This window comes from Metopolophium dirhodum, chromosome 6 (genome assembly GCF_019925205.1).
Source record: "Metopolophium dirhodum isolate CAU chromosome 6, ASM1992520v1, whole genome shotgun sequence".
NCBI lineage: Eukaryota > Metazoa > Arthropoda > Insecta > Hemiptera > Aphididae > Metopolophium > Metopolophium dirhodum.
The window spans coordinates 5676928-5692779 of NC_083565.1; the positions used below are offsets into that span (position 1 = coordinate 5676928).

The 15852-nt window shown below is 27.3% G+C and overlaps 1 protein-coding gene across 3 annotated transcripts in view; it reads right to left on the reverse strand.

Moving 5' to 3' along the window:
* The window catches only part of LOC132946180 (prolactin-releasing peptide receptor-like), a 223072-nt gene that overhangs the window by 73094 nt on the left and 134126 nt on the right, over nt 1-15852 (reverse strand). The window lies entirely within an intron of this gene.

A 15852-nucleotide genomic window follows, 5' to 3' on the forward strand; every position in this document is an offset into this window, starting at 1 on the left:
AAAATTAATTTAGTGTCAACACCTAAATACCTGTTTAATAGCTATAATATAGCTATCGCAAATACGCATGTTTTTGATGATATTATTATACGGTGTAAGAATGTACGTTTGGGGATTGTGTGCAGTCTGCAGCCTTCACACTATTGTTACACGCGAATGGTCGTCAATATATTATTATGTATTGCGTATAGGTTAGTAACCTCTAGTAAAAATTTAAAAAAAAAATATTTATTTAAAAATAATATGTAAAAATATATATAAAAGACGTAATTTGTATTTAGGGTGTTACGAAAGGTGCTAATTTTTAATCATAACTAAGAAGTTTTCATTGAAAACAATATTATGTCTTTACGGAAAAAATCCACGCCCTACAGTTCAAATAGTTATTATATCGACGAAGACGGCATTATGCGTGTGATATTGTTTACCTGATATTGATACCTATTCAGTTGTTCTCAAAATAGTATTTTGAGTTCATTGGGTAAACATTGTGACTGCGTGGTTATGAATCACAGACGACTTGTCACAGTATTTTAAATTTCTGCTTCGTGCATTCAAGGGTAAATTACAAAATATCCATCTGGCGATAAAAGAAGCAGTGAAGTGGACAAAGGTCCAGGATGTTGCTTTAATACATTATAACTACAAATAGCTACATATTAAACTATATTTGAATTATTATTGTGATTATTTTATTTGTATTTTATCTCTGATAATTATTGACCATAGTATAAACCTAGGTATTACCTATATGGCTATATCTTTGTTTCGATCAGTAGCGATATAATAATATGTTGGTCAAAAATTCTATAAGTACATGATGTATATTTATAATATATTCGATACAAACCTAAGCCAGGGTTGATTTTATGATTCTGCCAAATATTGTAAGTCTAAAACCTCTATTTTTTTTTCAAATTACATTTTTGTGAATTTTGATCCACACACATAATTTATTTTATTTGTTTGGTGAATAAATTGTATCTTGTGCAGACTTGTTATTTTTGTCAAAAACAAAACAACTTATTTAAAATCTATTATGTTAGAGAGAAATAAAAGTAAAAAAGATTTTTGAATAATATATCCAGCGTGTTATTATTATGTTCTATTTAAGTAAAGTTACCTACATTAGATAATATGAGGAGATTTTTTTAATTATTATGTAGGTCTATGAGATACTGCAGTATGTCTGTAGGGAGGTATATAATTATAGGTATATAGTTTTCAATTTATTATTATTTAAAAAAGTTAAAAAACATAATCAATTTTTAGCATGTCTAGCAAATAGTTTTAAATCAATAGTCAAAAACAAAAAAATAGACCACAATTCCCTTTTAATTAGAAAAAATTTAGAAAAAATTCAAAAACTACCCCGATGTACCTACTAATAAAGGTATTAAACTAATTGATTTGTATTTTGTAGAATATTTTATAATCAAATACCTATGTTAAAACAAACAAATTAAATTTGAATACGAGTTGGAGGTTGAAATGTTTTAAAATATTGGACATTTCTTTTTTTTTAATTTTCGAAATTTAAAAACGATTTTATTTGATAGTTATAATATATTCTTAAAATTATTGTTTTCGTGCAACCAGTTTATCAGTACAATTATTCACGTTCTGAAAGTACATACTGTTACAACAAACGTTTATAAGCTACTGTAGGTTCGTAACTTGTACAAAAAAAATAACAACTATTGACATTTTATTTGGAAAAAATTGTTTTTTGCTCAAGCAACATATTTAAAAGCTTAAGACAACATACTTAATATTATAATGAATAAGCTCTACATAGTTCATATTGTTTATATATAAAAAAAAAACCTAACTAATTGCATATTAAACTTATTTTAATACTCTTTTATAAAACAATATGTTTGATGTACCTACGTATTTTTTTTTATAGATTCTATTTATTTTTTTAAATAATATTGAATAGGTACGTGGAAAACGGTAGAACACCGTTGGGTTAAAGGTAAACGATCAGTGAATAAATTAATACGAATGCATCAGATATGTGCGTACACGTGCCATGTGTGCATAATATAACAGTTTAGATCGAAACATGTCGTAAGAAAAAAACTTGTAAAACCTACAAAGGTTTAAACGAAATATTTTTCACAACACACAACCACACAAGCGAATGTGCCGGCAAGATTATAAAAGCTAAAACGCTATAAAATATATACTTTAAAATCCTAAACAAATGTATTATATATTTTTATACTACCGTCATATGTGTATATAATATAAATAAACCTATGAGAGTAAAACATACAAACAAATTTTAATTTTAGTTGTAGCGCAGCATAACAAATAAATTACAATATTATGTTGTTACATAGTGTCGCAGTTGATTTATTAATGGTTTTTAGTGAAGCGATATAACATTAATTATTAGAATAATAATAATAATGCAATGTTTGGACAATAATATAATAACTTAAAGTGAGTGGAGATTAGATCGTTGTGATATGTAATATAATAATTTCTACTTATATGCGCGACTGTTTTATTATTATTATTATTATAGTGTTCACTGCAATAATTAATAATTATTATTATCATTATCGCAATGTAAGTTACATTAACTATATGCGATAATGTCATTAAGTGTGCATTTTACATCATAGCTGAAAAGCAGAAATGTTATTATTGTTTAACGCGTTGGAAAATTACGTTTCCTGTTGCGGGTGTAGGTCGGACCTATTTGCTACGTTCAAAATATTTTTTTTCGTATCAACAACACTGGCCGCATGAGTGATATTTTATTTTTCTCTTCAATCTATAAATTATACAAGTTTTTCGAATCTTAGTCATGATAACAATAACTATATACAATGGTTATTATAATTTATAACAATGGTTATTGTTACTATATAGTCTATAATAATATTATATACCTACTATTATTACGTGTAGATAAAAGGTTAGTATTTCCATATGTCTATAAATATTTCACAGCGCAAACCAATTGAATATTTTTCTTCTGAATTGTGTTTTTCATTATACACATATGCCACATGCGTCTCTCTTATTTTAGATTCTGAGCGAAGCGATGAATGTATTGATTTTACAATGATGTTGGTTTTTTTTTTTTTTTTGTGTCTGTCATCACCTTTTAGGACAGTTAAAGTTCTTGGATTTTCTTCAACAATAACTTTTCTGATAGGAAAGTGAATCTAGTTGGTACTTTGCGGGGTCAAAAGTAAAAATGTCCCAGTAGTTTTCAAAATCGACGTGAAAAACAAAAGAAAAATTAAGGAAAAACGGGAATTTTTACGCAAAATCTGTTTTCGAGAAAATCGATTTTGGTTTTTGGTGCAACTCTAAAACAAATAAACGTAGGTACATGACATTTTTACTGAATGTTTATATAAGCATTTTCTATACACCATAATATTTTCCAAATATTTTGAGCTGTTTACGGACATTTTCAGTTTCCATTTTTTTAGTTTTTTTTTCTATACATATCAATAAAATGTTATTTGTTGGTTAAAAAAGCTTGAAAATTTAATAGAAAGCTCCTAGGTCATTGTTTCAAAGGCAGATGAAAAAAATTAAAAATCCTTAATCACAGTTTTTATTTATAAGTATTTAAAGTTCAAATATTGACAAAATACGGAAAAATCACGAAAATTAGTAAATTATTTTGAGTTGAGAATTCATAAAAATTTTTTTTTTTAAATATAAGATTTGAAAATGTAATACAATGTTATCCATAAGTTTGTCTACCTTTATCAAAAAAAAAATGTCTACGATAACGCCAAATTAAATTTTTATGAGCGTTTGAAATTCATATTTTTACAACATTTGATATTCACTCGATATCTCATGTAACGATTTTCTTATTTTGTTGTAATTAAAAAACGTATGACTGTAGATACTTGAAAACTTCACTGGATGTTTGTATTAGCATTTCCTTTACAGGACAAAATTTTGAAAATAATTTGACTCCTTTTGAGCTGTTTACGGACATTGTAAGTTTTCAATTTTTTTAGTTTTTTTTTTCTATAAATATCAATACAATTTTATTTGTTGGGTAAAAAAGCGTGAAAATTTAATATAAGGCTCCTGATATATCGTTATAATAGCACTTGAAAAATATTAAAAATACATAGGCACAATTTTTTTTTATAAGCATTTAAAGTTCCAATTTTGACAAAATGTATCAAATTTATAATTTAAAAATTTATAATTTTCAACTTTAATAGCTAAGGATTGAAAATTGAAAACATGTTCCACGTAAATAGTTTATATATAAATTACTTTATTTACAATAATATCATCAAATATACTTGGTAATATCATAGGCTGACTGACCGTTTTCGCTCAGAATCGTTTTTCTTATACAATGATATTATAACATTGAATTCAAATTTAACACCATCCATTACAGTGACCCACTTGTAACCTAATGTACAGCAGAGCGACATCCACTTACCCACCTTTTTATACTTTATTCTGGATGTAGAAGAAAATAATTAAAATTTGCTTTTACGGTACTGTAGGAAAACCTCTTCTTTCTCGGCATGATTATTATAAGAAGTAATAATCATTAATCATATAATACTTAATATTTAAGTATAAAATCATAATTAATGTAATTGTTGGAACATAATTAACTGTTTTACATAACATAACTGAGAGTGAGTACAAAAAGGTTAGGTCCTCAGTCAAGCTCAAGACGGCGAGGGATACCAAGCAGTGTTACCAATAGTCACCACAGTTTGCCTACAGTACAAAACTTAAAATTAATATTTATATATTGTATTATAAAAAATTGTAAAAATCAAAAATTATTTCGTTATTTTACAAATCGTTCCGAAGTTATGCGCAAAACGAGCATATCTCCAATAAGCATATTCACCTACGTAGGTAGTCTAACAACTATCCTGAAGGGTTTATTTAAGGCAAAGCCAATAACTTCTCCCCCCCTCTCATATATATATATTTGTAAGTGATGTTATTAATTTCTCTGATATTTGCTCAAGATTCATTGAGTTGATTGGCGTAGATAGCGTTTATAATATTCCAACAACAACTTCGGAAATCTACTCCCATCAAAGATATAGTTTGAATATTCAAAACTATTTACTGATTATTTGGGCATCTCAGTCATAACTCATAATTTTACCATTTGTGGAAACTATAATCCAAACATCAGAGCGAGGCAAAACGTTTTCAAGCACCGCCACGTGACATTTATACTATACGCATGTACTCACATTATTAATTGTATCCAAACGTAATAATATTTGCTATAGGTACCTACGAAAAAACAAGTCTGTGATATGATCATACATGAGACTTGATAGTGGTACGTGGCTATCTAACCATTGTCTAACATGAATATACCCATTAAGTATATGTCAGATGTTCTGACAGGAAAAACAAATTTAAATATAACTCACAACTTACTTCGGGATGCACTGAATTATAAGTACCAACTTAAAATCATCACAACGCCTTTTATATAGTCACTACTCTCTTAACAAGACAATATATACAGGGGTCAATCGAAGTGGTGAGACAGTTTTCAATCGTCCTTTACAAATTTCCTCGGTGGTTTATAGACAACTTTTGTCTCTCTGGCTAGAAATAGCCAAGAACACTTTGGAGCTACAAATAGTATTATATTAATGGAAAACATAATTATTATAATAGAAACAAAAATCATAATTTTTAAAAACTGTATATAGGTAGCTATTAAGTAAAGAGTTTTAAATAACTTTTTAGATATAATTGATGGACACAAAAAAAATAATATATTTATATTACTTAATTTCTAAATAACACCATGGTTATAATATTATGACCTTAGCACAAAAAAATACACGTTTAGTCACGTGGGGTCAAATGTATCCCAAATGACTTGGGCATCAGTTTAATATACTTGTATATAAAAAGACCTAACCCAAAAATTATAATAAATAACATTGAGCAAATTTACGACAGAAACATGAGAGTTGGGATACCATTAGATAATATTTATATTATAAAACACTGAGGCACCTACTATGCACCCCACGTCCACGTGACTATCGAAGGATTAATTGTAAGTAACGAACACACAAAATAAATACAACAATTATTCTGTACAAATCTTTAACAATGTTCGTGCGGACTTATGGTCTTAAAGTTTGGCGTAATGGTTAATTTCACAAAATCAGATTTTATCAAACTTCAATCGTTAGTAGTACGATTTCCTACCTATTACTGAAACGATATTAACATATTTATTATACATTTATTATAAAAAAATCTTACATTATTTTATAAACTATTAGGTAGCAATTATTGAAGTTACAACATGCTTCGCCAATAATGTTATTACATTATGTACCATTAGACTATATAGATAACTTTGATGCCCAGAGGAAATGGTTAAAATCGGTTTTTCGAATTTACTAATCGCTCCAATTATTCTTTAAACATTGTAAATGATAATATACTTTGACTCTATGACTGTTGACACCATAAATAGTCCTTAAATACCTCCAAAATATGTATTGAGAACAAGTGGTATCATCCGGAATATAATATGTGCCAAACTGCCAACCAAAAAATTGGTTTTTACCTCTTGATCTACCCGGGATGGCTTATTATACCAAGTCAAAGGATGTTTTCGATTTATATTCTCTAAGCAATTTAGATTACACTTGATATTTTAAATACAATAAATTATGTATATTATATTTATGCACATATAACTTAAAACTAGGTAATGATTTATGGACATTTTTTTGGCACAATTGTTTTTAAATATTTTACAAATGTCATTATGTAAAATTAATAACAATATAATATGTAGTAGTGAACATTTTTAAGTCCCTACGAATAATATTTTCAGAAATATGACAAAATAACCATAATCGTTGTTTTTTAAATTATTTAACAATTCAGTAGGATATTATTTATTTAAATTAAAATAATAGGTACCAATATATTATACTATTATTACAACATATTAAAATTAATTGGTATAAATTATTATTTTTTCGTTGGAAGAGGAATAACAAAAAAAAAAACATGCCCAGTAACAAATTAAACACATATTATAAGCACTGACCTATACATGGAATATAGTACAATTTGAGAAAAACTTCATAGCATCATTATACTGATTATTTTTCAATTAAATTCGGAGCATGAACAAAGTTGGTAGTATTCCAAACGATAAAATATGTAATACGTATAAAATGTGCATGTTATTTGTTTAAAAAATTGCTAAAATATTTTACTTCCAATAGCGTTTTGGATTATTTACTACTATTACTATAGAAGATATTGTGCTCGAGTCACAAAAATGTCAACACTTGGAACCTGGAGAACTTCCATTGTAACTCAAGCACAATATGTTATACAATAGTAATGGTGAATAATTCAAATCATTATTAAACGCCAAACATTTTAAACAGCTAAGGAAATATTAAATAAATCTGTACGCGCATAATAAATTATACGAGCCCTGAGAAGTCTGTGCAAGTCAAAGAAATACTTTTCAACAAAGTACGCGTACTACGCACATACATATATATTTTTCAAAAGATACGAATGTATAGTGAGTGTCACTGTAACAGCCTATACTGTATTAAATTCAAATTGTATAGGCGCCGCAGTTGTTTTTGTAACTATTAATACAACACGAATTTATTCGTACAACAAATTTCCATATAATATACGGACCGTATAATACGGTATAATACGGTCAGTTTTACATATAATATTTAAAAATTATTTCTATAAATTATAAAAAAAAAAATTAACAACTTGCGAACGAAATTCCCGAACGCTGTTATATTTTTTGACGATTGGTACATCGTAATTAATTCCAAATTAAAAACTGGGTATGTGGCAAAAAAAAAGTAAAAATTTAATCTAATATTATAATTATTATCTTTGCTCAATTTTTTTTTATTGCGTTAATAATATTATGTTATAGTTATGGTACTATTCATATTATTATCTCTTTTTTTTTTATATAGGTACAATTTTAATATTAATTATCTGCCACTTTGGCAATCCCGCAGTACCAAATATAATAATTAATGATTGATGAAAAAGTTTTATTCATCCTGATCCTATTTAACTATTTTATTTGTTTTGTGCTATTAAAATGAAAAAAAGTAGATAGTAAAATATTATATAATAATATAATAAAATATTAATTTTAATTGTTTTTGGTATGAAATTATAAAAATTTGAGCGCTCCAAAGTCAAATTATAAATCAAGACAGTAATTATCTGTTTGTATACTTCGAGTTAAAATCATTATTATTTTCTAATTATAAACCACATTTTAATTTAGTGTATGCTTTGAATAAAATATGACGTTTCCATGCGTATGAGAGTGCAACAGTGAAAACGTGTGTGTCCTACGAGGCTTAAAATGAAAACTCGATGCTTTATCGGTACTGCCAAATTACCTGTGTTTTAAGGCAAAGAAGAAAGTTTTCAGTTCAACCAATCTAGCCGAGATTTAATGGTATTACATATATACACGTTATGTGCGCTCTTAGTTTATAAATCGACCCTATTTCAACTACAAACTTCCGAAATCCGATGTCACATACATTACGAAAGAGATTTGTTATTGTTTTAAAAATGCCCTACTTAACAAGACTATACTTTACGAATACAATAATATAGTGATAGGTTGTTAGGTGGAAAATTACAATGCTGTATATTATATTATACGTATATTTTATGAATGCACATCGACGTTTTTGATCAGTTTCCAAATAATTTGGAATCTTAACTCAAGACAGTACATCACCAGCTACAGTGCTGTACACCGTACATATTTTATTATTGTAACTTTAAATCACTGAAAGTTTTATAAACGCTTTAAACATTTTTTCAGTATCATAAATATTTGCTATAACTTATTATTTATACTCCATAATATACTCGTGTTCTTTATACCGCCTTAATGTGAAACATTAAATAACGGCCGTTACATCCGTTCGAGTTGAAGTTGAACGTGTAGCGTAGTACATATAATGTGTCTCAATAACAATAATAATAATAATAATATTATATTATTATGTAACAAGTAACGACGCGATGAAAATGAAATAAGCGAATACTTTACAGAGGAATTATTATTTATTATGGTTAGTGTAATTTGGCGAAGCTGTTTTTACTTTTTAGATTCTGAACCGAGCGAGCAGGGAGCCATTATAATATATTGTAGTCTGTGGGTTCTACAATGACGCCTGCTATATAGCTTTTTGCCGATTAAATTCTTTTCGGCAGGTGACAAATTACGCACGGCCCTCGCACACCATAATATTATATTATAATGGATTGAAAATCCAACAAACGTCATTATTATGCCCTGAAATATGTAATAGTTATTGTCAGGGAAATCGTGAAGGAAAATGTTTATTTGTTAATATTATATTATGCGCATCGTACATATTGGAAATAACAAACCTACAGATCATTTTTTAAAACATGCTGTCTCTACGTGAATATATACGTATCGGGATATCATGAATTCACAAATTTAAACGAATTTAATGGTTTTACGTTGCTTTTAAATTAAACCTATAGATGAATACTCCGTCCCAATTAAGTCCTGTAAAATAACACCGCAGTGCCGTTAATGTATCTCAACATATATTTTATTTTTTACGTCGAGTTTATTGAAAACTAAATATTTTTTTATAATTATTATCAATACAATTTTTATTTAAGTCGGATCACGCCGTTTCAAAATATGATTACCTACGAGGTTACTGCGATGAAACTATCGGAACACACGAAATTATGTCATTATTGTCCTCACATTTGATTATATTTTATCGGTTGGGGTATTATTTATAAACTAAAATTAATATTTTTATTTATATAAATTGATAATCGAAAATATTTGTGTGCTTCAGTGTTTTATTATAATATTTTGAATTTTCTGCGTACAAAATTAATTTTCAAAGTTCTAAAAAGTGCAGGGATAATGTTAACATATTTATGTTTATATTTTTTCTGTTATATATTATGTATAAGATAGACATAAATTACATTTATGAAATACGTATATTATAATACTGGGTGGATGTTTTAATAATAAATACCCGTTGTTTGAAAAGAAAATACTAACTTTCTATGAATTTTTTTTTTTTCGAAAATGTATGACACTTGCGATTTTAAATTGTTAATATATTACCTCACTTTTTTTTAAATTTAAATATTTACCATATTTTTTTTAACACATTTACATGTCATGTCAAATTGTACATTATAATTTAAAATATTATACAATAACACTATACTAGCATTACTATAGTGGCTATTTATTAATGGTGGAATTAGTTTATACAAATTATAAATATGATCTGCACATTTTTAATTAATAATAATGAGAATTTAACCGTTATGCAGGTAGCTGCTTTAGAAATACAATATGTATGTCATTGTTTAAAGAATTTTATTTATAACTGTATAGTTAGGAGGGATTGTGTGAGAGACTTGAGGTAATTTATTAATTATGATAAAATAGAATGATTGAAATATTTTTGGAATGATATTGAACCGTTATCTTGGTTTGATTAATTTTGGACTGAATTTGAATTCGACAATACATTTTATTTTAGCTCACGCTTCTCTGTTGAATACATTTGGTTTACCGAAGTTGAATATTTTTTAATATTGGACATCCTTATCCCTTTGTAATGGTATATTGGCTAAGACAGCGATGACTGGACAAAGTCCGATAATGTACGCTTTTGTGAGTATGCGTGTAGTTATTAATTATTATGATGAATTAAAGGATAATTAGTGGACTTGCGTAATTCTTCCTGAAAGGTCGGAGATCCTTTTAATGTGGTGACGTGCAACACAAACGCAATTTCAAGATTTTCAATAGAGTATAGAATTAGTCGATTCTAATTATGTAAAATAACGCTAAAAATCGTGACGGTACACACATTGCAAGTGTGGGAGTGCAAATTGTTTGAAATCTGAGAAATGTTTTTGTATTTTTTACTTTTTTATATTAATGTGTCGTTTTGTACCAATATCAGTTGCATCGTGTTTGCAACTATCTCTGCACAAATAATTCTGCGAAAACATTGTTAAATTTATTTCAAATTGTATACGGTTTAAGAATCACAATTTTGTAATATTGATGATATTTATTCACAGGTAATATTAATTAATTAATTATTTTTTTATCGACTAATAAATACATCAATTTGATTTTACTCGTCATAATGTTATTATATTAAGTACCCACTCTCCTTCTATTATTTCAAAATTAAATCAACAAATTGGTACAAAACTATATGTGTACTACACTGTATGAAAATGTAATATAATTAATAATTAACATTGTAAATAAAGATAATATTTTATGTTTACGTACTAAAAACCACGAACTAAATAATAAAATAATATTAACCTAAATACATTTTAGCTATTCACTGCATAAGTTAATATGAAAACCAAATAATCTAATCAAAGTACTCAAAACTTTCATGAAACGATTCTCGCAATTGATTTATTTAAGTTTTATAATTTAATAAATATTCAAGAATAAAGTTCAAATGATTCGTTGGATATTATAAAATTACATTTTGAAAATTAGCTGATTTAAGTTATGTTGTAGTTTTTGTTTGACTATCTGAAACTCTTAACAAATATTGAATGTTATACATATTCATATATTTTACATACAGAGTATATGCTTATTTATGAAATCAATATAGTTTGATTGTGTTTCGATATTTAATAATTAAGTAATTCATTTAAAAGTTCACAAGACACAGTTATTAACTACATATTATTTTATTATAGACTATAATATTATAGTCACAACAGGTACAGAATTATTTTGTAATGCATTATATTGAATATTATGAATATAATTAAGTACAAAATACTACGAGTTATTTAATAGTTTTAGTTTTATAGATTAAGTACGTCTGCATTTATATTTTATATGATCACGGTTCTATTTATTTTCGATTTTTAATTTAATTTAAGTGTATGTATGATTATAGTATTATACAATCATAACAAAAAACAATTAAAAATGTTATCGGTACGTAACTATTAACTAAGGGTAGGTAAACCGCAGTATAATGTTTATCCAAATTTAAAATCTGTACCTAGAAGTTTATAATGGTGTCGGTGGTTAAAAAAAGAGGAATCGATTTTGCCGCTAATATTTCAAAACTCGTAAAACAATCCAAAGGTCACTTAAGTACTTTTTATCTCCATGTGCAGCTTGTAGTACTCGTTGTATTTTTGTAGTTCTTATAACTGATAAACTGTATAACTGATACGCCTACGTTAGTATGTAAATATACATATCATGCGTTATGTATGCCATTGACCAGTAACTGATTTCAGTGTCCAGACTCGTGGACAATACGTTTGCACTTGTGCAATGTAGGTTTTAGCCGGCTAATAGTACTAGGTATAATAATTTTTCTTAAACATTTAAACAAATTTTTCATACCCCAAAAAGAGATCACCTCTCTCAAAACAAACATGTTTTTAACTCCTGCATGGTAAGTGGTTGCATGGATACTTAACGCAAGTGCATATTTGATGAGTGCTCTGGTGAAAAATTAACTCATAACTTAATCCAATTTCAGTAGACAAGAAAAAAATGTTTTCCTTACACGTTTCTGGGCCAAAACATAATATAGCCCTTGGCACGTCCCTACTTGTATTGCCTTCTTCTTAAACTTTTATTTCCCTTTATGGTTATATATTATATTGGTGCTGCATATTATGTGTCATTTATATGGTAATTCGTAAACAAATAACTTTATAAATACGACTATGAAAAAGCCGTTTGTAAGAAACTTATATGTTTGGAAATTACTTTGAGCGTAACATAACGAATTCTAATCTCACCGCTTATGGGCTATGAGTCATAGCCTATGACCATCTACAGTGTACACACATTGTGCGTATACCTATACTTGATAAAAAGTTGGGTGTTGATTCAATCTAAATGAACGTATGAAGTTAATGGTAATAAATGGAGTAATAAATTAAATCTCTGGTTTGTGTCCATATTTTCGTCAGCGAATAATATTATGATTATAAGTATACATTTGTTCTAATAGGGTTATGTCTTTACGGATATATTTTTTCGTTCAGGGGACGACGATAGTGATGTATATAATAACTCATCCACTTCAAATTTTCGACTATATTATCACAAATTGCAAATTCATAATGACATGAATATATTTATTATCGTTTTTCTTTATTTCATTGACGAGAGAATGAACCCACGTGACATTGATTATTTTACTGGGGCGTGAAAATAATTTAACACCAACAATTATTTTAAAATATTGTATACCGACATTAAGATTAAATTGATTTACCAGTTACCAAGCAAAAAACCAAGTCAGATAGGACGAACAGTGCGCTATCAACTGCAGCTCACGTTACACTTTATTGTGTAAATAATACAGGAGTTTTAATTTTAGAATTATACTCAATACATAATTTATTTGACCGTCAAGTTGTACAACTTCACTCGGATTAAACCAAATATTTATATATTAGTAATAATCGATAGTAAATATTTGGTTTGAAAATTAAATACAAGAATTTTCCAACCGGAATTTTAATTTGCAAAGATTGTTTGCGGTAAAAATAAAATAAAAAATACTGTTTACTTACGATACATATTATTTTATATAATACAGGGTGATTCACCAAGCATGCTCATTGCTCAGTGCTCACTCCCATTTTTCTTTTGGTGGTAAATTTATTAAAATTTTGATATTTGGAATTTTTAAATATATCTAACTCAATGACGATTTTTTCTTCTTGAATTTTTTTTGTATACCTAAGGAATGCACTGTTGTGATCCAAACTTCTGTTTTTCAAAACAGAATCTCCTTTTTTACTGCAACATATTTATTGGATAATATTTTTGAAAGTGTTGATGTACCTAGTTGAAAATTCGAACGAGTAGTTTCTCAGTTATTAAAATGTTGGAAGGATAATATTCCTAGAAAATGGCTTCACAAAAATATAAAATAAATGCAACATTGGATCTATTGTTTATTAAACTTGGCTATGGTCATCAAGTGTATTTAAAGTTTCTAAAAACCACTAATCAGATTTTGAATTACTGCATTATTAAAGAAAATGAGGATGAGCATGCTTAGTAAATCACTCTGTATATGTGACAATTTTATTGAATTAAATCATTGGACCGATTTTTCGACAGTGGTGGAAGAAATCGTTGAGAACTTACTTGTCAAAACAACTTTGCCGGGACCCGCAGGTAGACAGCTGATAAAACAGGATTAATTCTACATAGTAATATATTGAGATATAACTAAATTATGCTTATTGGTTCAAAAATAATTGGAAACATGTAAGTTATTATCAGTGAATAAATATAAAAAAAATATGTACCTCATCAGATATACTTATGCTAACTTATGATTTATAATATCTATGTATATACCTAATATTATATCGATTAAAGTGTTGTCGTTAAACTACATTTTTACGTTTTTTTTTTTTTTTTTGTAGGTTGTAAGAAATGTAAATAACGAACGAATACCGGACAACGTCTGTCAAGTGACCTCTTTTTGCTAAGCACATGGAAATCTATTGCTTTATATTATGTATCTCAATACAATTCTCAAGTTAATATTTTGTCCATGCATTCTTACAAACGACTCGATTGACGTTTATTATATTTTTTCGGGCAAGGTTAAGTTGAACACAATAAATTAATAAACGTCACACTTCACATTATATTAATATTATAATTATTATTACAATGATTAAACTACCTATGATAATATAATATCGTATTTGACATGGTTTATTCATAGAAAAATAAGTGTACTGTTACATTATAATAATGTCACATTATAATATTCATTGGTGACAGTCAATTTGAATTTGTACCATCAATGACATTTTCATCTCAAATAATGCTGAGAAAACATGCACTCAATTTATATATGTATAGGTAGTAGGTACAGCCTAAAAGACATTTTTTTTTTACAATTCAATTCTCCCAGAATACCAATTTTTGTAGTAAGGTTTTTTACATAAACTTACATATTATATATATATTTATCATTGAATATGTATACTTGAAATGGGAAATAGATTGATAAGTACCAACGTACCAACATAAAATATATTGAATGTATATTTTATAAATAAATATTAGCCAAATTTCAAATTTGAAATCCCTAAAATCATTATTACTATTATTCTCCATTCGGTTGGGATTGTGTTTTTAACCTAAAATATACATAACTATTTTTATTCAAGATACATGTAAGGTCTTGAATTATGTATTAATATCGGTGACCTTTATAGGTAAGACAAAAATTATTAAAGTAATCTATTGCACGTAACACGTCATACATAAAATGATAAACTGTGAAATCGTTGTTAAACCTTTTTGTGCTCATTTGTACGCGGGTTGCAGTTATGCTGTTAAGTGGATACCTGTATTTTAGTCGTTGGCAATTCGTGTTTAAGGGTTGGGAGTAACCCTAATATGAATTCATATCTGATAATTTTTATCTGTCACACACCGGTGATTTTTATATTAGACTCTTTTAGGTTGTTGAAAGCGTGCCGAGTTTATTCGTGTATTTAGACCAATTATAGCAAAAGAAAAAATAAATATGCTTCCAAAGGTCTAATTTTAATTTTCAAAAAATATTTGAACTTGTTCATTTCTTGTTTGTTTTTTGTGAAATTGTATTTGTGATTTTGTATTTTATTTTTTTAGTAACACAATAGTCCATTTTGAAAAAAAAAATTGGTGCCATACTCATTAAATAATAAAATAAATCGAAAATCCATTTCCTACAAAACCTAGAAAAGAGA